At 41.2% G+C, this 27,190-nt stretch overlaps 1 protein-coding gene across 2 annotated transcripts in view; it reads left to right on the top strand.

The window, feature by feature from the left end:
• Window positions 1–857: 857 nt before the first annotated feature.
• LOC147022555 (LIM/homeobox protein Lhx9-like) overlaps window positions 858–27,190 on the top strand; it is a 219,712-nt gene continuing 193,379 nt past the window's right edge. Inside the window, exons 1-3 of one of the 2 annotated variants that reach the window (XM_085887244.1) lie at window positions 858–959; window positions 1,277–1,333; window positions 7,233–7,338. The gene's annotated coding sequence lies outside the window, so the exon portion shown is untranslated. Of the gene's footprint in view, window positions 960–1,138; window positions 1,334–7,232; window positions 7,339–27,190 lie in introns of those variants that run through there. The other variant, XM_085887245.1, reaches the window with a different exon arrangement.

Consider the following 27,190-nt stretch of genomic DNA (forward strand, 5'->3'; position numbering starts at 1 on the left):
TCTGTCTCTGTCTCTGTCTCTGTCTCTGTCTCTGTCTCTGTCTTTCTTGCTCTTTGCTTCTCTTCCTTTTTCCCCTCTCCCTATTCTTGCTCTTTGTTTCTTTCTTTTTCCCCTCTCCCTATTCTTGCTCTTTGTTTCTTTCTTTTTCCCCTCTCTCTTTCTCCTTTCTCCCTCCTCCCTCTCTTTCTCTTCTTTCCCCTGTCTCTCATTCTCTCTCTTCCCTCCCTTACTCTTCTCCATTTCTCAATTCGCTTTCTCTTCTCTCGCTCTCTCTCGATCTCTCCCGCTCCTCTTTTTTTTTCTGTTACTTTTTAAATTCTTTTTAAAATGTCAGTAAATCCATTTCGTTCCGCTTCCCTCTATGTTCATTGCCCTCGATCAATCTGTACGATTATTTAGTTTACGCATTTTAAAACGTTCAAACCTAACCCAAACAGCTTGGTACATCTTATTTTCCCTCAAAAGGTCGTCTGAGCTATTAATGGCCTTGGATGGAAGTCTTTCCTTGGATTGTAGTTTCGCTACTTTGCATCGGTTATAAAAACAAGACACCTTATGCTGTTTCTCGGCATTATGCACGTGGTTGTTAGCTTTGTTTTCATTCGCTTTCTGCCATTTTGTTTGCTGATCAGGAGTTGAGAACCAAATGATTTTCGGCTGTTAGAGATGAAACCTCAGACAAATTCATACGAGGATTGCAAACGGTCTCTTTTCGAGACCTTCGAGATTTCGAGACCTTCCTCTCCCTCTTTTTGTTTTTCTTGCAAACAACACGCATCCAACAACGAACACAACTTGCACCGCTCAGGGAATGAAATGGAATTTTTGTTTTTTATTTGTTTTTTAGTTTTTTGCTATAGCCATCTCACGTCAAGTTCACAATCAGTCGTCAATGGCTCGACCCGATCTCGGATCGACTTGGCTCTGCTGAACCCACATTTTATGTATGTGAACATAAAGTGAGTCTATGGATGATATTTTGTTGAAGTCGAGGAGTTCGCTTTCTCTTCTCTTATACAATGATCATATAAGATTGGGGAGTTGTGGAGTTGGCAATAAAGAGAGGGAGGGGTGAGGGAGGGGTTTGGGAGGTGCGGGGAGGGAGTGAGTGTGTTTGTGTGTGTGAATGAGAGAGAGGGTCTCGTGAAATCTCGCACAGTGCACCGACTACCTCTCCCCTTTCTCTTCGCACCTCTCATACTCTCTACAGTTCCTCTCGTGTCTCTACATGACTACATCTCCACGATTGTTTTGCTTGCCACTCCATCCCCAACAGGCGAGTCGGATGAGCTCCGTGTCAACTCGACAACTGTGCTTCCAACGGACGAAATCGGTAACCTGTTAACGCATGAGTTACAAACATTAACTCAACTCCATCATCACATCAATAAAATGCATCAAGTCGGCTGTTCTTAATAACTTCCGATGTAACTACCTTGAGAATTTTGACCTCGTTCATTTTGGGCATCCATACTTGCTTATTTGCCGTGTATCCGTCACCTCGTCGGCCGAATCCGTACACAGGCTCCCGTGTAGTTGCTGTGCCCTCCGTGGCTCATCCCCACGGTTCACCTTGTAATCCGTGCACGAGTTTCCGTGCATCTGTGCTCTCCGTGCTTCGCTCCCACGATCGTTGTTAATTTGTTCTGGAATTCCCGCCCGGAGCGCGCTGTGCATTTACCGTGTTTTCCTGATTATGTCGTCTAATTGATGCTCCCGAACACATTCATTCGTGCGTAATTCGTGCGTTGTGAGTATAATCGGTTTCACGTCCGTTTAACGTACATTATCTACACGGAGAGACTCCATTGAATGTGATGTTTGACCGAACGAGGAGCTGCATCGACGCATTGTCGTTGCGATGATCTCGCCATTGTGGTTTTGTGCAACTCGCGATCGCATTCCTGGTGCGATAAACATGGTTTTGTGACGTCACACACGATGTGCTATTGTTTGGATATTGCGGATGTATCGGACGAATGGACAGGACGAGACGAACGTGAAACCTGACCGTACAGAGCTTGTCCGCTTTCAACGCATTTCCTTCTGGAAAATGTCCGTAAATCGTAAAAAAAAGTTTTACATTTTAATTCCTCAATATGATACTTGTATAACACGTTTACACAAGTATGTCGATGTGTATCCGGATATCCTACATACCTGATACAGGTATAACACGTTTACACAAGTACCTCGATGTGTATCCGGATATCCTACATACCTGATACAGGTATAACACGTTTACACAAGTACCTCGATGTGTATCCGGATATCCTACATACCTGATACAGGTATAACACGTTTACACAAGTACCTCGATGTGTATCCGGATATCCTACATACCTGATACAGGTATAACACGTTTACGCAAGTACGTCGATGTGTATCGGATATCCTACATACCTGATACAAGTATAACACGTTTACACAAGTACCTCGATGTGTATCCGGATATCCAACATACCTGATACAGGTATAACACGTTTACACAAGTACCTCGATGTGTATCCGGATATCCTACATACCTGATACAGGTATAACATGTTTACACAAGTACGTCGATGTGTATCCGGATATCCTACATACCTGATACAGGTATAACACGTTTACACAAGTACGTCGATGTGTATCCGGATATCCTACATACCTGATACAGGTATAACACGTTTACACAAGTACCTCGATGTGTATCCGGATATCCTACATACCTGATACAGGTATAACACGTTTACACAAGTACCTCGATGTGTATCGGATATCCTACATACCTCATACAGGTATAACACATTTACACAAGTACCTCGTTGTGTATCCGAATATCCTACATACCTGATACAGGTAGAAAAGGTTTACACAAGTACCTCGATGTGTATCCGGATATCCTACATACCTGATACAGGTAAAACACGTTTACACAAGTACCTCGATGTGTATCCGGATATCCTACATACCTGATACAGGTAAAACACGTTTACACAAGTACCTCGATGTGCATCCGGATAACCTACATACCTGATACAGGTATAACACGTTTTCACAAGTACCTCGTTGTGTATCCGGATATCCTACATACCTGATACAGGTATACCACGTTTACACAAGTACCTCGATGTGTATCCGGATATCCTACATACCTGATACAGGTATAACACGTTTACACAAGTACCTCGATGTGTATCCGGATATCCTATATACCTGATACAGGTATAACACGTTTACACTAGTACCTCGATGTGTATCCAGATATCCTACATACCTGATACAGGTATGACATGTTTACACAAGTACCTCGATGTGTATCCAGATATCCTATATACCTGATACAGGTATAACACGTTTCCACAAGTACCTTGATGTGTATCCGGATATCCTACATACCTGATACAGGTATAACACGTTTACACAAGTACCTCGATGTGTATCCGGATATACTACATACCTGATACAGGTATAACACGTTTACACAAGTACCTCGATGTGTATCCGGATATCCTACATACCTGATACAGGTATAACACGTTTACACAAGTACCTCGATGTGTATCCGGATATCCTACATACCTGATACAGGTATAACACGTTTACACAAGTACCTCGATGTGTATCCGGATATCCTACATACCTGATACAGGTATAACACGTTCACACAAGTACCTCGATGTGTATCCGGATATCCTACATACCTGATACAGGTATAACACGTTTACACAAGTACCTCGATGTGTATCCGGATATCCTACATACCTGATACAGGTATAACACGTTTACACAAGTACCTCGATGTGTATCTGGATATCCTATATACCTGATACAGGTATAACACGTTTACACTAGTACCTCGATGTGTATCCAGATATCCTACATACCTGATACAGGTATAACATGTTTACACAAGTACCTCGATGTGTATCCAGATATCCTATATACCTGATACAGGTATAACACGTTTACACAAGTACCTCGATGTGTATCCGGATATACTACATACCTGATACAGGTATAACACGTTTACACAAGTACCTCGATGTGTATCGGATATCCTACATACCTGATACAGGTATAACACGTTTACACAAGTACCTCGATGTGTATCCGGATATCCTACATACCTGATACAGGTATAACACGTTTACACAAGTACCTCGATTTGTATCCGGATATCCTACATACCTGATACAGGTATAACATGTTTACACAAGTACCTCGATGTGTATCCAGATATCCTATATACCTGATACAGGTATAACACGTTTACACAAGTACCTTGATGTGTATCCGGATATCCTACATACCTGATACAGGTATAACACGTTTACACAAGTACCTCGATGTGTATCCGGATATACTACATACCTGATACAGGTATAACACGTTTACACAAGTACCTCGATGTGTATCGGATATCCTACATACCTGATACAGGTATAACACGTTTACACAAGTACCTCGATGTGTATCCGGATATCCTACATACCTGATACAGGTATAACACGTTTACACAAGTACCTCGATGTGTATCCGGATATACTACATATCTGATACAGGTATAACACGTTTACACAAGTACCTCGATGTGTATCGGATATCCTACATACCTGATACAGGTATAACACGTTTACACAAGTACCTCGATGTGTATCCGGATATCCTACATACCTGATACAGGTATAACACGTTTACACAAGTACCTCGATTTGTATCCGGATATCCTACATACCTGATACATGTATAACACGTTTACACAAGTACCTCGATGTGTATCTGGATATCCTATATACCTGATACAGGTATAACACGTTTACACTAGTACCTCGATGTGTATCCAGATATCCTACATACCTGATACAGGTATAACATGTTTACACAAGTACCTCGATGTGTATCCAGATATCCTATATACCTGATACAGGTATAACACGTTTACACAAGTACCTCGATGTGTATCCGGATATACTACATACCTGATACAGGTATAACACGTTTACACAAGTACCTCGATGTGTATCGGATATCCTACATACCTGATACAGGTATAACACGTTTACACAAGTACCTCGATGTGTATCCGGATATCCTACATACCTGATACAGGTATAACACGTTTACACAAGTACCTCGATTTGTATCCGGATATCCTACATACCTGATACAGGTATAACATGTTTACACAAGTACCTCGATGTGTATCCAGATATCCTATATACCTGATACAGGTATAACACGTTTACACAAGTACCTTGATGTGTATCCGGATATCCTACATACCTGATACAGGTATAACACGTTTACACAAGTACCTCGATGTGTATCCGGATATCCTACATACCTGATACAGGTATAACACGTTTACACAAGTACCTCGATGTGTATCGGATATCCTACATACCTGATACAGGTATAACACGTTTACACAAGTACCTCGATGTGTATCCGGATATCCTACATACCTGATACAGGTATAACACGTTTACACAAGTACCTCGATGTGTATCCGGATATACTACATATCTGATACAGGTATAACACGCCATTACACAAGTACCTCATGTATCGGATATCCTACATACCTGATACAGGTATAACACGTTTACACAAGTACCTCGATTTGTATCCGGATATCCTACATACCTGATACATGTATAACACGTTTACACAAGTACCTCGATGTGTATCCGGATATCCTACATACCTGATACAGGTATAACACGTTTACACAAGTACCTCGATGTGTATCCGGATATCCTACATACCTGATACATGTATAACACGTTTACACAAGTACCTCGATGTGTATCCGGATATCCTACATACCTGATACAGGTATAACACGTTTACACAAGTACCTCGATGTGTATCCGGATATCCTACATACCTGATACAGGTATAACACGTTTACACAAGTACCTCGATGTGTATCCGGATATCCTACATACCTGATACAGGTATAACACGTTTACACAAGTACCTCGATGTGTATCTGGATATCCTACATACCTGATACAGGTATAACACGTTTACACAAGTACCTCGATGTGTATCCGGATATCCTACATACCTGATACAGGTATAACACGTTTACACAAGTACCTCAATGTGTATCCGGATATCCTACATACCTTATACAGGTATAACACGTTTACACAAGTACCTCGATGTGTATCCGGATATCCTACATACCTGATACAGGTATAACACGTTTACACAAGTACCTCGATGTGTATCCGGATATACTACATACCTGATACAGGTATAACACGTTTACACAAGTACCTCGATGTGTATCGGATATCCTACATACCTGATACAGGTATAACACGTTTACACAAGTACCTCGATGTGTATCCGGATATCCTACATACCTGATACAGGTATAACACGTTTACACAAGTACCTCGATGTGTATCCGGATATCCTACATACCTGATACAGGTATAACACGTTTACACAAGTACCTCGATGTGTATCCGGATATCCTACATACCTGATACAGGTATAACACGTTTACACAAGTACCTCAATGTGTATCCGGATATCCTACATACCTTATACAGGTATAACACGTTTACACAAGTACCTCGATGTGTATCCGGATATCCTACATACCTGATACAGGTATAACACGTTTACACAAGTACCTCGATGTGTATCCGGATATCCTACATACCTGATACAGGTATAACACGTTTACACAAGTACCTCGATGTGTATCCGGATATCCTACATACCTGATACAGGTGCAGCACGACGTGCTCTTGATCCATTCGATGTTCGGTTATCAAGTGAAAGTCGCTGGATGTTTGGGATGAGGATGGACGTGTGTGGGTGGAAACACCAGGGAAAGCCGGGATATCACCGCCCGATGTAATCTTTATAATAATATGAGGAATCTCGCTTGTGAGGAATGATCGAGCTCATGGAAAATTGTGGAAGGGCGGGGGGGGCGTGGGGGGGTGAGGTTGAGAATCCATCCAGCCGATTGACTCGTGATATTGTTCCGCGATTGGTGTTTTGTGATTCTTTCTAATACCCACAGGTTCGTTAGTAAAAGGTGCGTCGGGATTTGTAAGCTGGAATGGGAATGGAAACGGGGAGAGGTGGTTGTGAAGCTGCGAGGGAGGGGTGGGGGATTGGTGATGGGTGGGGGATAAATTAGATTCCCTCCTCCACCCATTCCCTCTTCCTCCTCTTTCCTTCGTTTTACGTCTTAATTTCATGTTTATTTTCGCACACAGGACTCTGAGGACTCTCGGCCGCTCGCGATGTCCGTTTGAATGGACAATCATTTGGGATCTTTTTCAGGGATTCTTCTCCAACGGTTTATTCACAACATTTCAGGAGGTAGGTACGAGAAACCAAGATAAACTTCTCATGGGATGCACTTTGCTGGCAAATCGCAAAAACATTTCAAAAGAACGCCGTCACGGCACGGCTCTGATGCTGTGTACATTGTGTCCGTGCTGCGCGCGCATTGTGTCCATGCTGTGCATGCATTGTGTCCATGCTGTGCGTACATTGTGTCCGTGCTGTGCTCGCATTGTGTCCGTGCTGTGCGTGCATTGTGTCCGTGCTGTGCGTGCATTGTGTCCGTGCTGTGCGTGCATTGTGTCTGTCTGTGCGTGCATTGTGTCTGTGCTGTGCGTGCAATGTGTCCGTGCTGTGCGTGCATTGTGTCCGTGCTGTGCGTGCATTGTGTCCATGCTGTGCGCGCATTGTGTCCGTGCTGTGCGTGCATTGTGTCCGTGCTGTGCGTGCATTGTGTCCGTGCTGTGCGTGCATTGTGTCCATGCTGTGCGCGCATTGTGTCCGTGCTGTGCGCGTATTGTGTCCGTGCTGTGCACACATTGTACATGCTATGCATGCATTGTGTCCATGCTGTGCGTGCATTGTGTCCGTGCTGTGCGCGCATTGTGTCCGTGCTGTGCGTGCATCGTGTCTGTGCTGTGCATGCATTGTGTCCATGCTGTGCACGCTTGTCTGTGCTGTGTATGCATTGTCCATGCTGTGTGCGCATTGTCCATGCTGTGTGCGCATTGTCCATGCTGTGCACGCATGTTGCCCGTGCTGTGCGTGAATGTTGTACGTGTTGTGTGCGTGTTGTACGTGTTGTGTACACATTGTGTGTCGCAATTCCTGGGAATACTCACTAAATGGAACATCGAATCGCATGGAGAACGTCACACATGTTCCAGCGAGATGGGTGTTTATTTCAAGGTAGTTATTGTACAGAACAGAGATACAAAGGCATATTAAATAATTTGTAGTCGAGATGATAATTGTACATCCACCACCGAACGGGGACAGAGGTTATGTTTTCACCCCTGTCTGTCTGTGTTTGTCTGTCTATCTGTCTGTGAGCAGGATATCTCAAAATATTGTTGATGGATTCGGACGAAATTTTGTGGACAGGTTGGGTATGTGACAAGGATGAACTGATTCGATTTTGGTGAAGATCCGGATCCGGATCCGGTTACTGGAATTTTTAAAGTGATTCTTCACAATTGAGAGATCGGGCCAAAAATGATATATACCACGATATCTCAAAAAGTTGTGTACGGATTCGGACAAAACTTGGTGGACAGTTTAGGGGTGTGACAAGGAAGAATTGCTTCAATTTTGGTGAAGATCGTTATCCTGATCCAGATCTGATAATTTTTTTAAGTGATTCTTCACCATCGAGAGATTGGGCCAAACTAATATATAGCACGATATCTCAAAAAGTTGTGGATGAGTTATGACTAATCGAGGTGGACGAGTTGGTTCGATGACAAGAACAAGCCGATTCGATTCCGGTTTAAGGTCCAGATTCAGATCCGACCGATCAGTGAGATAGAAAATGTCAGCTATTCAGCGTAGCGGAGGTGTGTGCTCTCCGGAGTATCGTTCCGTTTCATAAATGTCCCTGCGTGCTCCATTGTCCCGTTCACAATGTGTACGAGTGTATCATGTCTTGCTTGGAACTTTAAAACTTTATCTTTAATTCCATTTTTATTTTTATTTTTGAGTTCGTCAAGATTTACAAACAGCCCACTCATTATAATACACTAAAGGAACGACTTTGTGCACTTGTCTCCTTCGACTTGACGTGTCCTCTGCACTCCTTTCTGTGCTCTCCTCGGCTCACCGATGACTTTGTTTAACACCAGCGGTCGTTTTGAACTTTCCCCGACATGATGTAGGTTCATTTTTGTCTTTGTTTTTTTCAGTTAAAATCTGACCGTATCGCCTGGAGAATGTCACCATGTTGCTGCTATAAAGCTACACTATAGTTTTGACGATGTCGTCGTGGTCGTTGTTCTCGCTCTATTGTTGTCATGCAGCACGCATCTTGTAAAGCCAGTTTTCTGGCATTTTGCTTCTTTTTTATTTGTACAGACAGTATATGTGTGTGTATGTATGTATATATATATATATATATATATATATATATATATATATATATATATATATATATATATATATATATATATATATATGTCAGTCATTATCTGTGATGTGTCTGTCAGCCAAAGGCACATGATCCATGCCATACTTCATGAGAAAAGTCATTTCTAGTAGAGTCTCGTTAGCATTGCCATACTGTACTTATCCTTTTTAACTTTTTCACTTCAACGGGAGTCACAATATGCATTTTAGTGAACCTTTATAGCATCGAGTAAGCGTGTGGTGAAGTTCATCATTTTAACATTTTCAACGACAAAAACAATCATGCCAAATCCATATCAGCAAATTTGAGAAAAGTTTAATGTCGAGGACAACAAGTCGACAAACCCGTTTTATGATCATATATATTCATCATGCTCATCATGCATTGTGTTTCATAACAATACATTAAATCATGCCCACCTTACAAAACAGATTACATATTCATTATCTCACATGATCTGTTACAGTTACCACTGAGTCGAGCTATCACTCAAATATACAAACTGTCAGTTGAATAGATTTCCTCGGTGATCTACTGTGCCCCTCGTAACCCCGGAGAAACACCTCGGTTCCTTCACCACTGCTTCTCCTAGCAACCACTGGAAATATGGTTCAAAATGTATTTATTTATTTCAATGCTTCATTCAAGGTATATTCAAGGTTTTTATGATTTTAAATAAATTATAGTTGGTCGCGTTTTCTTAATTGGCAAACTGTAGCTCACTCTATTAGTAAATGTATGACTATCTGTTTTAATCTATGGATAAGTTTAGTGCTGTGTTGGTTAACGTATGACTATCTGTTTTAATCGCTTGATGAGTTCAGTGCTGTGTTAGTTAACATCTGATGATCTGTTTTAATCTATGGATAAGTTTAATGCTGTGTTTGTTAACATCTGACAATCTGTTCTAATCTCTTGGTAAATGCAGTGCTGTGTTCATTAACTTCTCACTATCTGTTTTAATATCTTGGTAAATGCAGTGCTGTGTTCGTTAACTTTTGACTATATGTTTTAATCTCTTGATAAGTTCAGTGCTGTGTTAGTTAACTTGTGACAATCGGTTTTAATTTCTTGGTATGTTCAGTGCTGTGTTGGTTAACTTTTGACGATCATGAATCTCTCGATAAGTTCAGTGCTGTGTTGGTAAACTTCTTACTGTCTGTCTCAATCTCTTGATAAGTTCATTGCTGTGTTCGTTAACTTCTTTCTATCTGTTTTAATCGCCTCATAAGTTCAGTGCTGTGTTGGTTAACTTCTGATGACATGTTTTAATCTTTTGATAAGTTAATTGCCGGTTTGGTTAACTTCTGATTATCTGTTTTAATCTATTCATAAGTTCAGTGCTGTGTTTTTAAAGTTCTGACGATGTATTAATCATTTAATAAGTTCAGTTCTGTGTTGTTTAACTTCTGATTTTCTGTTTTAATCTATTCATAAGTTCAGTGCTGTGTTTTTAAAGTTCTGACGATGTATTAATCATTTAATAAGTTCAGTTCTGTGTTGTTTAACTTCTGATTTTCTGTTTTAATCTCTTGATAAGTTCATTGCTGTGTTAGTTAACGTTTAACTGTCTGTTTAATATCTTGATAAGTTCAGTGCTGTGTTGGTGAACTTCTTACTGTCTGTCTCAACCTCTTGATAAGTTCATTGCTGTGTTAGTTAACTTCTTTCTATCTGTTTTAATAGTCTGATAAGTTCAGTGCTGTGTTGGTTAACTTCAGACTATCTGTTTTAATCTATTGATAAGTTAAGTGCTGTGTTAGTTAACTTCTTACTATCTGTTTCAATCTCTTGATAAGTTCAGTGATGTGTTGTTTAACTTTTGACTATCATTGATCTCTCGATAAGTTCAGTGCTGTGTTGGTTAACTTCTTACTATCTGTCTCAATCTCTTGATAAGTTCATGGCTGTGTTAGTTAACTGTTGACTGTACATTTTAATCTCTTGATAAGTTCAGTGCTGTGTTAGTTAACTTCTGATGACATGTTTTAATATTTTGATAAGTTAATTGCTGGTTTGGTAAACTTCTGATTTTCTGTTTTAATCTATTCATAAGTTCAGTGCTGTGTTTTTTTTAAGTTCTGATGATGTATTAATCATTTCATAAGTTCAGTGCTGTGTTGGTTAACTTCTGATTTTCTGTTTTAATCTCTTGATAAGTTCATTGCTGTGTTAGTTAACTTTTTACTGTCTGTTTAATCTCTCGATAAGTTCAGTGCAGTGTTAGTCAACTTCTTACTATCTGTTTTAATCTCGTGATAAGTTAATTGCTGTGTTAGTTAACTCATGATTATCTGTTTGAATCCATTAATAAGTTCAGTGCTGTTGGTTAACTTGTGATTTTCTGTTTTAATCTATTGATAACTTCAGTGCTGTGTTTGTTGACTACTGATTATCTGTTTTTATCTATTGATAAGTTAAGTGCATTGTTTGTTATGTTCTGACCATCGGTGTTAATGTTTTGATAAGTTCAATGCTGTGTTGGTTCACTTCTGACAATATGCTTTAATCTATTAATAAGTTAAGTGCTGTGTTTGTAAACTTCTGATTATCTGTTTTAATATAGTGATAAGTTCAGTGCTGTGTCAGTTAAGTTCTTACTATCTGTTTTAATCTGTTGATAAGTACAGTGCTGTGTTAGTTAACTTCTGACTATGTATTATTCTTTTGATAAGTTCATTGCTGTGTTGGTTAACTTCTAATTTTTCTGTTTAATCTCTCGATAAGTTCAGTGCTGTGTGAGTTCACGTCTTACTATCTGTTTTAATCTATTGATAAGTTAATTGCTGTGTTAGTTAACTTGTGATTATCTGTTTGAATCTATTGATAAGTTCAGTGCTTTTGGTTAACTTGTGATTATCTGTTTGAATCTATTGATAAGTTCAGTGCTGTTCGTTAACTTGTGATTATCTGTTTTAATCTATTGATTAGTTCAGTGCTGTGTTGGTTAACTTTTGACTTTATGTTTTAATCTCTTGATAAGTTCAGTGTTTCATTTGTTAACTTGTGATTATCTGTTTGAATATATTGATAAGTTCAGGGTTGTATTTGTTTCCTTCTGACTATCTGTTTTAATGTATGGATAAGTTTAGTGCTGTGTACGTTAACTTCTGACTCGATGTTTTAATCGATGGATAACTTCAGTGCTGTGTTTGTTAACTTTTGACGATCTTTTTTGATCCATGGATAAGTTCAGTGCTGTGTTAGTTAACTTCTGACTTTCTGTTTTCATCTCTTGATGAGTTCAGCACTGTATCAGTTAACTTCTGACAATCTGTTTTTATCATTGGATAAGGTAAATGCTGTGTTCGTTAACTTTTGATGATTAATCTTATTCAAATGATAAGTTTAGCGATGTGTTAGTTAACTTCTGGCAATATTGTTGCGGCCACGGGTACCAGCTTGTCACTCAGGGGGATTAATCCCCGGTTGTCCTCGGAAGAGCCGGACCTGGGGCCACCGTTCACAATTAACGTTGTGGTACGGTGGGTTTTTTTTTTTTTTTTTTTTTTTTTTTGTATACCTTGGTCGAGGCTCGTATGAGAGCTAACACACAACTCACAGCAAGGAGGCATGAGACAAGAGGGGCGGGAGTGGAAGGGACAAAACATTGGGGAACAGACAGAGGTGAACTGTGGAAGGGAGAGGGATGGGGATGGGACGGGCAACATGGCGAGGAGAAGATGGACATTACAGGGACTTTCAGGAAGGAAAGCAGGAGAATTGAAGGAAGTGGGCTTGGGTGGATTATCGGGGGTAGAAAAGATCGAGGATTTGGATGGGGGAAGATAAGAGGTGGTGGTGAACAGCTGTTTTGAAAGCCTGGAGGGAAGAATGGGAAAGAATAGAGTGAGGAAGTTTATTCCAAAGGCGGGAAAAAAGAGGAATGAAAGAGTGAAGATGAGCAGTGATTCGTGATTTTGGTAGTTTTACCAGAAGGGGGTTGTTGGCGGACCTTGAGCGCCCTGTGGAAATGTGGTTGGGACAAATCGCAGAGAGAGCAGGGGGGGCAAGGCTGGAGAGGAGTCGGTAGAAGACAGAAAGACCACCGACCAACCTGCGGTGATTGAGTGAGAGGCCCAAAGACTCAGCTTCATTGCGGGAGATGCCAATGATCTTAAAAGCCCTGGTTTCGACAGCGTGAAGTCGAGAAAGGTGGGAGGCAGGAGCACCAGCCCAGAGGGGAGAGCAGTACTCCATAAGGCTACGGACAAATGCTTTGTAAGTGGTCAGGAGCTCAAGAGGGCCGAGGAAGGACTTTGCACGACGGAGGATTCCCAGTCGGCGACTGGCTTTTGAGGCAAGGTTGGAAATGTGACTTTCCCAGGAAAGGTCATGGCAGATAGTGAGACCCAGAAGCTTGAAAGAAAAGACTTCTTCCAGAGGATTGTTGAGAAAGTGGATGGGGGGGTTTTGTAAACGGTCCTTTCGAAGAGACATAGTGAGAGTGTGAGATTTGTCTGGATTGAAAGACATGTTCCACGTGTTGGACCAGTTTGTGATTTTATCCAGATCTGCAGTGAGCGAAGAAGCTGCTGCTTGCCGGTCTGAGGGATGACAGATGGTACGGCAGAGGGTGGAGTCATCGGCAAAGAGAAATAGAGGATTTTCCAGAGAGTCCGAGAGATCATTGATGAAAACCAGAAAAAGAACAGGGCCCAGAACGCTACCTTGAGGAACTCCAGCCTGCACAGGAAGAGGGGATGAAAGAACTCCATTTAGGGCCACACGTTGACTGCGACAGGAGAGGAAGTCTGCGAGCCATGAGTGGAGATGGCCTTGAATACCATGGGAAGAGAGTTTGGTGAGTAGGGCAGGGTGCCAGACTGTGTCAAAAGCACGTGATATGTCCAGGGATACGGCTCGGATTTCCTGTCTGGCATTGAGGACCTCCATCCATTGATGGGAGAGCAGTAGCAGCATATCCAGGGTAGAGTGACCTGGTCTGAAACCAAATTGATGATTGGAAATCAAGCCATTGGAGAAGAGGAAGGATTTCATGTCTGAAGCGATGATGGATTCCATAACCTTGCTGATGATTGGGAGAAGGCTGATTGGTCTGTAGTTACAGGGATCTGTTTTTGCACCTTTTTATGCAGGGCAGTGATGTTAGCAGATTTCCAAGCAGATGGCAGATGACCTTGGGAAAATGAGAGGGTGAATAGAACAGAGAGAGGGTGAGCAAGAGCAGAAGAGCAGGCTTTGAGGACACGTGGGCTGATGCCGTCTGGACCGGTTGCAGAATCTGACTCAAGGTTTGAAAGCAAGCTCTCCACCTTGTCAGGAGAAAAGGATACAGAGTCCAGGGACAGTTGGGTGCGACTGGGTAAAGTGGGTAGAGATAGTGATGGGTTTGGGACACAAGATTTAGCTGCAAACACCGAGTTTGGACATTCAGCTTTATCACGTGTGGAATCAGCAGTGCGGCCATTTGAGGTAAGGGAGGGGATGGAGGGGGAACATACACCAGAAACGGATTTGATTAAACGCCACCAGGATTTTGAGGAGGGAGAGAGGTTTGAGAGTTCAGACTTGAGATGAGAAAGATGTTGTTTTCTGGCTCTCCTGAGGGTAGATACACACTTGTTCCGAGCTTTGTGGAAAGAACTGAGATTGCCCTCAGTTGGGTTTGCTTTCCATGAGGCAAAGGCAAGTTGTTTCAGGACAACTGCCTCGCCACAAGCTTCAGTAAACCAAGGGCGAGAGGAAGGGTAAGACAGCTGAACACGAGAGGGGATAAATCTGTGCATGAGGGAGAGCAAGTTTCTTTGAAAGAATTCCCAGGATGAGTTGATGTTTGAGAAAGTAGTGATAGGAGACCAGTCTGTAAGTTTGATGGCTGCTCGGAGACCCTGCCAGTCGGCTTGAGTGAAATGCCAGACTCGACGGCGGTGAGGTGGTTCTCTGATAACAGCCAGAGAGATGTCCACTTTAACAAGGACGTGGTCAGAAGAACCAATTGGAGCGAAGGAAGAGCAGCAGATATTGTCAGGGAAATTTAAAGGTTCATGAGGTTGCCTCATGTGCATGAGGTTGCTTTAAAACCACGAACGCCACCCAGTAAACCACGAGTTCCAATGTCCACCGTCTAATTATACCATTTAACGAGAGGTCACGTGGTTACCTGAGCGGGGAGCGCACCCTCGGCAAAGCACCAATGTTATCTCGATTCGATTTTAATTATGGCGGCCGAGCGTTTTAACCGCTGGTGCGTGCCGACGATTTTTGGTCAAATCTGTGGTAATTACCTCACAGTCTATCTCGGTTCAGACAATGCTAGACCAATGGAAGGAAAGGACAAACACGGACAGGTTGGAAATCGACAAATGATTTATTAATCATAAAATAAGTAAATAAAAATAACTATTTTCTGAGGTAAATAAAGAATAAATTTCAAAGCAAAATCAATCAAAATACCAGGAAAGAGACAAAGAGCAGATTCTTATTGGGGGGGGGGGGGTTGACTTACTTACAGCTAAACACAGATAAGGGTACCCAACAGATCGTTCGGGGGGGGGGTGGAAGAATCGTCTCGCTTACCAGAGTAGTCGTCCGTGAAGTGAAAACGTCCTGAAATGTGTGCGTGCGTGTCATGTCCGTCGCCAGCACCCGGTCTTACCGTGCACCCTCTCGCGAACAGCCTTGAATGCCACTTGACGTCTGGGAGGGCACCGAGATCGTCTGTCGTGGGTTTAGACCCTGGTGCTGCGACACGGGCAGCTTCTCACTCTTCACAAAACTGGCGACGTCCATTGATCCACACGGTCCGTCGATGACTGACCCACACCTCACACGTTGGTGACCGACCCGTGCCTCACATCCACACGCGCACCACACGCTCGCTTGCTCAAGCACTGGGAAGTATGAATTGTCTCATTGTTGACGCTGGTCAGACACCCACATGCTCGCTTGCACACTTCCTCCTCCTTTTCCTCTCCGGCTTTCTTTCTTTCTTTCGTCGAACAGCGACGTGCTGTTCTGGCACATGCTCCCATACCTGACCTGACCTTTCTTTCTCTTTCTTCTCTCTGCCTCATCTTACTTCTCTCGCCTCTTTTTCTCTCACTTCTCTCACCCTTTTCCTCTCACTTCTCTCACCCTTTTCCTCTCACTTCTCTCACCCTTTTCCTCTCACTTCTCTCACCCTTTTCCTCTCACTTCTCTCTCTCTTTTCCTCTCACTTTTTTCTCCTCAGAACGGACCTCCAATTCGTTTTATATCTGCAGGCCGTCTCGGCGGTACAGTCCGCCCCAAGCTCACCCCGTCCCACTTGCGCACGATTACCATGACGACCCGTGCACTCTCAAAAAAGGCGGGCATCGGAGCTCGCGATAGAAGGTTGCTGAGGAAAAATTAGGGTGGGTGTCAGAGCTCGCAAAAGAAATGTGTGTAAACGTGTCTGTCAAAGAAAAAAGCTTCCAATAAGAGAGGGGATCTATTCTTTTCCCTTCTCAACGCATCACATTTAAGATCCCATTAGACATGGGGATGGCGCTAATCTGAACATGCATTTTAGGATATAACTGTCTGAGGGACCTGGATGTGTGGATGCATTCATCAGACCGGATTCTGAAATCCGTAACAATATGTTTTAATCTTGTGATAAGTTTATGGCTGTGGTGGTTAACTTCTGACAATCTGTCTTCATCTCTTGAAAAGTTTAATGCTGGGTTTGTTAACTTCTGTTTTTTTTTAATCTATTAATAAGTTCAGTGCTCTGTTGTTTAACTTCTGATTATCTGTTTTAATCTCTTGATAAGTTCAATGCAGTGTTGTTTAACTTCTGATTATCTGTTTTAATCTCTTGATAAGTTCAATGCTGTGTTGTTTAACTTCTGATTATCTGTTTTAATCTCTTGATAAGTTCAATGCAGTGTTGCTTAACTTCTTATTATCTGTTTTAATCTCTTGATAAGTTCAATGATGTGTTGCTTAACTTATGAATAACTGTTTTAATCTCTTGATAAGTTCAATGCAGTGTTGCTTAACTTCTGATTATCTGTTTTAATCTCTTGATACGTTCAATGCAGTGTTGCTTAACTTCTGATTATCTGTTTTAATCTCTTGATAAGTTCAATGATGTGTTGTTTAACTTCTGATAATCTGTTTTAATCTCTTGATGAGTTACATGCTGTGTTGGTTAATTTCTGACAATAGTCTTTAATCTATTGATATGTTCAGTGCTGTGTTGGTTAACTTGTGATTATGTGTTTGAATCTGTTGGTAAGTTCTGTGCTGTGTTGGTTAACTTGTGATTATCTGTTTTAACCTCTTGATAAGTTCAGTGTTGTGTTTGTTATCTTTTGACTTTATGTTTTAATCTCTTGAGAAGTTCAGTGCTTCGTCGGTTAACTTGTGATTATCTGTTTGAATATATTGATAAGTTCAGTGCTGTGTTGGTCAACATCTGATTATCTGTTTTACTCTTGATCAGTTCAGTGGTGTGTTTGTTGACTTGTGATTGTGTGTTTGAATCTGTTGATAAGTTCAGTGGTGTGTTTGTTAACTTCTGATTATCTGTTTTTACTTTTTGGTAAGTTCAGTGGTGTGTATCATTATTGCTCTTTGTCTTGATTATTCCTCATCTGCACTTTGACTAATCTACCGTGCATGTTAAATAAGATGTTGTAAAAGACGTTGCATCAATGGCGGAAAACTTCCAAAAAAAGTTTTTTTTTTTTTTGACAACCTTTCAAAACCATTATTTTATTTCAATTGAATTATATACCTGAACACAGTTGAACATAAATCACCTTCTTGACACTTTCAAAAAATCCCAGTTTAGCAATAATTGGACAAAATATTACGCCATTTCGACCAAACAAATTTGCCATTCTCACTCTCAGCGTTGGGGAATATAGAGAATAAAACAAAATCACAGCTCGTAGGAATATATAGATCATGCTCAAAAACACAAAGCAAGAGTTTAAAAGACCCTTGCCATGTCCTTTTTCTCAAGACTCTGTGGGTAAGGTGTTCCATAAACTCTCTCCATTAGGAATGTTTCTGTCCAAGAAAAGCCTTTGTACCATGTGGATTGGAAAAGCATCTCGTTTTTCAAACAATTTAGTGTAAAATTTATGATTATTGAAGTCAATTTGTAATTCTAAAAAAGGGATTGAAGTGTGAGTTTGTTTTAATTTTTAAAATTCTTGCTACTTTAGTGAGACGTCATTGTGAAAAGGATCAAATGTAAACCCATCATTAATTACCAGTAAATCAAGAATGGATCTAAAGATGTTCCACATCTTCTCGCAGATGTTAGTTGATATTCCTCATCATGTTCTGGACCCAAACGGACTCGTACATATGCAGTGACGAATTTGCAAAGAAATGTGCTGGATTCAAACCAATGGGTATCCCCCACTTTTGTCGAGTATCAGGTCAGGTCAGGTATGGGAGCCTGCGCCAGAGCAGCGCATTGCTGTGTAAACTTTCCACCCTTCCTCCAGGGGCCTCCATCTGGCCATCCCCCAGGCAGATGCCTGTCCTATCCCCATCTCCTTGAGATGCCAAACAACCTGTTGCAATCACGAGGCACGAGTTCAGCCCATTGGCCTCCTCCACTCACGAGGCTCCTCGCAGAGAGAATATGGTGAGCAGGGTCAGTGTCAGGAAAACGAGCCACCTGCCCATACAGCCGCAGCTGATGCTCACAGACTATACAGGTAACAAATATCATCTGAATCTCTCTCAGCAACCGCTCGGTAGACACAAAGCCTGACCAGCGATAGCCAAGGCTTCTCCGAAGAGACCTGGTACCGAAGCAGTTAAGTTTCCATCTCAGATCCCTGGTCAGAGTCCAAGTCTCACATCCATAGAGCAAGACTGGAAGCCACAAGGACCTGAAGACTCGGACTTTCATCCTCTCACACATGTACCGCCACACCCCATGATCCAGTGAATCCATCACTCCCCAGGCCCGACCCATACGTCTATTGACCTCTGGCTCACAGCCAGCAGAGATGTGGATATCACTGCCAAGTTAAGTGAAACTCTCCATCACCACAAAGAGGTACAGACAAGATAGCAGCATCCAATATGTCACTGAAAACCTGGATCTTAGTTTTGACCCAGGATATCTGCAACGATTGGGAAAGATCTACAACGATAGAACGTTTCTGCAGTTCAACAATATTCATTTTTTAAAGTTTTTTTTTTTGAAAAACTCCATGAACATGGACCTTCCTTTGCAGATCAGCATGCTTACCATTACCCTCACCAAAGGAGACGGTATTGCGTATGGGTCCGTCTGTTTGTTTGTCTGTTTTTTTGTCCACACAGAACTTTGTTGTTTTTCTCCGCATCTACTTGTCGGATTGAGACGAAATATTCACCAACGGTGCGACTACTCATGTAGATTGTTGTGATGATAATTTTGAAGTCATAGGTCACGTGGTGTGGCAGTCATATTGGAAAATGGAAAAACTTTGGACCTCTGTATCTCTGAAACTGCACCAAGGAAAAAATTGAAACTTGGCACTAGCAAGTACTCCTCAAGGGGAACGAGTGTGAATTTTTATGACGTCATAGGTGCCTTTGTTATGAGGTCATAATTGTGCATGTAGAACATCACATCTGAGCAGTATGAAAAATTTTAAGGGTCATCTAGGGATAAAATTGTCCACAGAAAATAATTTGATGATGTCGTCAGTCACGTGATTCGACAGCCATATTGTTTTTTAAATAAAAACTTCAAAAATCTTCTTCTCTGAAATGGCTGAACAGATCGAGGAAAAACTTTACATGTATTTACATGTATGAGGCTGTCGATGAGGAACAAAAGTTTCCCACATATGATGACATAGGTCACATGGTTTGGCAGCCATATTGGATTTACCCAAAGACATATGAAAATCTTCATCTCCAGAATGGCTGGACTGATCGAGGGGAAACTTCACACAAATGTTCCCCAAGATATCTGTGTACATTGTACAAGGTTGTGAAGGTATAATTTATGTCACATGGTTTGGCAGCCATATGGATTTAAGAAAAAAATATTTAATCATGCTTTCAATCAACCGCTTAATCAATCGATGTGATACTTCACAATTGTGATCTAGTAGTCATGTGGAATAAATGTTTTAAATTTCAACTTAATCAGATACATAGTCTGGCAGCGAGAATTATTTAATTTTTGATGTGGGTTTTTTTTTTTTGTCTTTTTAAAATAAGGATCAATTGGCTGTGCCTGGATGGGTTTGAGGGTAGAGGAGTAGCAGCTGAAATGCGAATCCTATCCAGGTTCCTCCTGATGACTTCATCTTTTCTTTTTGCTAATTTGGGTTCCTTCTGATTACTCCAATGCATGAGGACTGACTGTACCTATTTGGTCTGAATAATTCCATTCTGAATTCAATCTATACGAATAAAAGGGCGTGCGTGCGTGCATGCGTGCGTGCGTCTCCCTCCTCCATAACTCCAAAACTATAAAACCTATCAGCCTGAAACTTTGCATGCATACTCGGAAAACTACACCCTGCCCAACTCCAAGGAACTGCAAAAGTGAAAATTGGGTGTTTGGGTTATTTAAAACTCACCTTTTGAAGTTAATTAACGGCCTGATTTATTATATCCTTCATCAGGCGATCATCGGCCACCTTACTGTCTTGGGGTCTTAAGGCGTTTCCTGGGTAACCTCGCTGGGGTCTGAAGCCGCCATGTTTTTTGGCCTGCTCAACCCTGCCTTGACTTGGAACAGGCCATGATGATTTCTTGATGCTGAACTTGTGTTTTCCACTTTCCTCACTCATATTATCGAATGCCTTTTCATCATAGCTACGAATCGTTGTGTGCATCGCTTTTGTAAGTACAATAAGTTTTCAAATTAGGAGCTTGGAGTGATTTCATGCATTAGGGCCTATATGAGACGAGTTTCCACGATCCACTCTCACGGACTAATTTAAGTATTTCATCAAAATATTATTTCTCTTTTTAGGATCGGATATCGTCCGGGCTAAATAAGTGTCGAAATTTGTTGTGAAATCTGATAATTTGAAGAAATAACGAGTTTTATAACTAAGCCGATATACCGATTTACTTTAATCAAGCAAGGCTATGTTCCCTCCTTCTCCATCGATACATAAGAAAATGTGTAATTTCCAAAGCATGAAACTTATCTTTTTCTACTCTTTGGAGAATTATATTGAGGGAAATGTTTTTTTTCGGAATGTAACAAACTTAACTAGGTTCATTTGAGCGAAATGATTTAATGCATTCACTAACACCTCACGCCCTGTCCCCCAGAGGGACTGCCGATCCACCACAGCGTCCTCCAGATCTTTGTCTGTATTTTTGGAGGTTTCGCGAGGTGCTCTAAAAGGGCTCTGTGTCGGAGTGGCGACCCGACCAGGATTGTTTCCAATAGCCAAGGAGACTCCTTAAGCAGCAACAACGCACTGCACAGAGTATGGTCCCGATGTCCTCCTCCTCCTCTACAAGGAATCAAAGCAACTCGAGTTAAAAAAAAACAGAAAAAAACGGACGTTTTTTAAAAACCTTATCACGTTTGTGTACACCATGAAAGATGTACCACGTGACGTGTGCACAGACGAGCAGGCAAGGTTTATTTCACGGGCAATTGAACTTTGCAATGTCTCCAGGGTTGTCCTGCATTAAGCTGCAACTCTTTTGTGGATAGTCATTTTATTTCATTAATTCATTTTGTTTCATAAACTGCTGTGTGCGCGGTGAAGACGGGCTTTAAAGTTAAAGGGATCCTTCATGGAATGCAGCAACAGCCTGGCCAACCGTTCCTTATCAACCATTGAGTTGGAGTGCTTGCAAGAGTGCTTAAGCCACTTGCCGAGCGCCATTGTCGATAGCGATTCCACGCTTCATCATTCTGAGCGAATCGTTCACTCTCTGCAGACGCTTTTTCTGCGGCACGTCATTCATAGCAAGTGGTTTGTGTTCCGTCACCCAGAGGGAGTGGTTCGTGTTCCGTCACCCTGAGCGAGTGGTTCATTTTCCGTCACCCAGAGGGAGTGGTTCATGTTCCGTGACCCTGAGCGAGTGGTTCATGTTCTGTCACCCAGAGGGAGTGGTTCGTGTTCCGTCACCCTGAGCGAGTGCTTCATGTTCCGTCACCCTGAGCGAGTGGTTCGTGTTCCGTCACCCTGAGTGAGTGGTTCATGTTCCGTCACCCAGAGGGAGTGGTTCGTGTTCCGTCACCCAGAGGGAGTGGTTCATGCTCCGTCACCCTGAGCGAGTGGTTCATGTTCCGTCACCCAGAGGGAGTGGTTCGTGCTCCTTCGCCCTGAGCGATTGGTTCGTGCTCCGTCACCCTGAGCGAGTGGTTTGTGCTCCGTCACCCTGAGCGAGTGGTTCGTGCTCCGTCACCCTGAGTGAGTGGTTCGTGCCCCATCACCCTGAGCGAGTGGTTCATGCTCCCTCACCCAGAGCGAGTGGTTCGTGCGACGTCACCCTGAGGAAGTGGTTCGTGCTCCGTCACCCTGAGCAAGTGCTTCGTGCTCCATCACCCTGAGCGATTGGTTCATGTTCTGTCACACTGAGCAAGTGGTTCGTGTTCCGTCACCCTGAGTGAGTGGTTCGTGTTCCGTCACCCTGAGTGAGTGGTTCATGTTCCGTCACCCTGAGCAAGTGGTTCGTGTTCCGTCACCCTGAGTGAATGGTTCGTGTTCCGTCACCCCGAGTGAGTGGTTCGTGCTCCATCACCCTGAGCAAGTGATTCGTGCTCCGTCACCCTGAAGGAGTGGTTCGTGTTCCGTCACCCCAAGTGAGTGGTTCGTGCTCCGTCACCCTGAGCGAGTGGTTCGTGTTCCGTCACCCCGAGTGAGTGGTTCGTGCTCCGTCATCCTGAGCAAGTGGTTTGTGCTCCGTCGCCCTGAAGGAGTGGTTCGTGTTCTGTCACCCTGAGCGAGTGGTTTGTGCTCCGTCACCCTGAGCGAGTGGTTCATGCTCCGTCACCCTGAGCGAGTGGTTCATGCTCCGTCACTCTGAGCGAGTGGTTCTCTGAAATAACGCCCAATTTCCGAGCCGTTTACCACATTAAAGTTATTTTCTAAACTTCCAAAGCAAATGTTTTTTCCACCCGTCATATGCAGCTGTTTTTAAAGGACTCGATGACCCGTGAACCTGTTGGGTTCCCGTTGTGATGGCAGTTGATAAAAAAAATCATTTCCAAAACAAAAAAGATAGCTTCAGCGAACTATACTGCTGAGGTTGTTTGCATTGATCAAATAATCCCGAAGAGTACTTTACTGAATCGGGAATTGATTTTTTAATAATTTTTTTCGTTGCCCGATTTGAATGAAACTTGATACTGCACACTGCAGGAGAATGGTGAGTAAGGTGGGCCGAAAATTTTTGCGCTATCGTGTACGGTTTTGGTTGTATTTCAGGAACATACATACATATATACAAGATTAGAGTTTTAGGAATATATAGATAAGATAATGTTTGTGAACATATCCCTGAAACGTCTGCATAAATGTAACTTTGTTTTTCATTGAAAGTTACTCAAGATTTTTGGGTTATATACAGTAAGTATGGCAGTTGGTAATCACACTGACTCCAACCTGCCCATTCCCGAAAAATTGCCGATGTCAGCCAAGCGTGCGTGTGTCTGCGCGTGGTGCGTGCGTGCATGTGTGCGTGCTGTTCATTAAGCATAACATATTCTTTCTTTCTGCTCGCTCCCCTACCCCCATCTCTCTCTCTCTCTCCCATCCTTGTTCTACCCCTCCCAATGCGGTGCAGTACCCTCCTCCCACAATTCCTCTCTCTCTCTCTCTCTCTCTCTCTCTCTCTCTCTCTCTCTCTCTCTCTCTCTCTCTCTCTCTCTCTCTCTCTCTCTCTCTCTCTCTCTCTGTCTCTCTCTTTCTCTCTCTCTCTCTCTCTCTCTCTCTCTCTCTCTCTCTCTCTCGTAACCAGAAACGTCCGGATGGTATTTATGTCTGTACGAGAGTTTGTCTCCGGACATGTCTGTATGGGAGTTTGTCTTTGGGCCGTGTTCATAATATGACCGGTAGAAAATGGATTTCCGACATTATTTTCTTTCTGTCTTCACTGTTATTCTATGTAGAATCGTTCTGATGAGACGGTATGAACCGTAATGAATGCTTCACCGCACGACTGCCTTGCCTTCCTCTCACCTCATACTGTCTTCCGTTCCCCCACCCCTCCTGACTTCCCCTCCCTCCTCTCTCTTTTCCCCTCCACCTCTTCACTCTCCCCACTCTCTCTCGCTAATATTCTTATTATTATTCACACATTATGGTGGGGTTGATTGGGGAAAGCTTGGCCCAGGTCTTTCATAAACCAGCTCGACAGGCCTGACGTTCGATTACAGTTACATAGAAATTTGGAATTTGTTCAGGATGATGCCGATAGCTCACCTACTCTTCATAAAGAACACGTGGGATCTTTAAAGTGAACCCACTAATGCTGGCAGATGGGACGCCAGTTTAACATCTATCCGAGGAACGGCACACACATTGATGAATCACCCTGCCTATTATGAAACACCAAGATGACAGTTTATAGCTGGGTCAGCATTCAAACCCAGGCTAGGCAACTTAGAAGAGAGTTTGTATAGCACTAGGCCATCCTGCCAGCTCCGTGTTAATATTGTCATCATTATGCCATTATCATTGGATGGAATTGACCGATTAATTTGTGGTTCAAAAAATTTGTATGAAAAATATAACTTGGATGACAAAGAGGCTGGAGTCAGGATTGGAGGAAGATGTATCAAGAACCTAAGGCATGCTGATGATACCACTCTGTTGGCAGAAAGTTAAGAATACTTGATGAAACTGCTGCAGACAGTGAAGAAGGAAAGTGAAAAAGTTGGTCTTTATTTATACCTAAAGAAAGACTAAAATTTTCATGAATGTCACCATCTGATCATGAATGGCACCAGAAAAAAAGACATCTGATCATAAATGTCATATCACAAGAAGTTGGCCACAACTTGATAGAACTGGATAACTGGTGATAATCAATTTTACTTCTGATAGGTGTGTGGACCAGTGACTGTTAGCCAATACACCACCCATGAATATGGTAAGTGTATCCAATTTTCTCCAAATTTCCCTCAGGTGAGTATTAAATAATGCTGATGACCTTAGGAATGGGGTTATGCATGAAATAAAGGTCACAGGTTGGCCGTAAGGATGTTATTGGCAATATCCCACATCACACTTGAAATCATGGCTGAGATAAATCACATATGAGGCCCTAATATATATATATATATATATATATATATATATATATATATATATATATATATATATATATATATATATATGTTACTTGAATATAAGACCCGTCACTTCGCTGATGGAAATACCAATCTTTGCTGTGATGGCTAATCAATCGGACAAGAAGAAAAAGGATCCCTGGGAGTGCAGGGATAACCAGCATCGCAAGATGGAGGGATAACCAGCGTCGCAACCAGCGTCGCAAAAACTAAGTGTTTGCAGTTTCGCCACGTGTGCCCATGTACCCATAAAAAATAAAATATTTTTTTGTCACAAACGTTCCTGGGACTTCCCTGAATCCAACATCGTTGGATTCATTTAAATCCGTTAATCCATTCTCAAGTTGTAACACGACAGACAGACAGACTAACAAACAGGCCGATGTATGTACCTGTATGTATGTGTGTGTATGTGTATATATATATATATATATATATATATATATATATATATATATATATATATATATATATATATATATATACATATATATATATATACATATATATATATATATATATATATATATATATATATATATATATATATATACATATATATATATATATATATATATATATATATATATATATATATATATATATATATATATATATATACAGGGACAGGGGGCTGCAAAAGTAGGTATACAGTAAGGATTATACCAGTTTTACCAGTATTATAATAGTGGTGCGAGGATTCATTTAATACTAGTATTCATTTAATTCATTAAAATCAAAACATTTGAGGGATTATGTTTATTATTGGTATGTTATTATTGATATGCTTGTATATAATCAAGAAAATACGTTTTGTGCACACGTTTTGTTTTTCATTACTGTATACCTATTTTTGCAGCATCCTGTATATATATATATATATATATATATATATATATATATATATATATATATATATATATATATATATATATATATATATATATATATATATATATATATATATATATATATATATATATATATATATATATATGTATATATATATGTATATATATATATATATATATATATATATATATATGTATATATATATATATATGTATGTATATATATGTATATATATATATATATATATATATATATATATATATAATGTATGTATATATAATGTATGTATATATATATATATATATATATATATATAATGTATGTATATATATATATATATATATATCTATATATGTATATATATATATATATATATATATACATATATATATATATATATATATATATATATATATATATATATATATATATATATATATATATATGTATATACAATCCGTGTACAGCCCACATATCATCTGAGATCTAGAAAAATCGGGCAGGCATTGGGATTCATCATTCATGTGTAAAGACTCATTTAAGCATCTTTGTTAGCTAAGGATCATTGCAGCTTACCTCGCAAGTCACCTTGCAAGTCGAAACTGCTCTGATCCGTTCATCGGTGGGGGACTCGATAAACATGGAATGCCTTAAGCATGTCAGGTTTCCTCAAAACTTCTTCCCAT

Source organism: Eptatretus burgeri, chromosome 7, assembly GCF_056783735.1.
Source record: "Eptatretus burgeri isolate ZD-2024b chromosome 7, Ebu_testis_v1, whole genome shotgun sequence".
In the NCBI taxonomy this organism is placed as follows: Eukaryota; Metazoa; Chordata; class Myxini; order Myxiniformes; family Myxinidae; genus Eptatretus; species Eptatretus burgeri.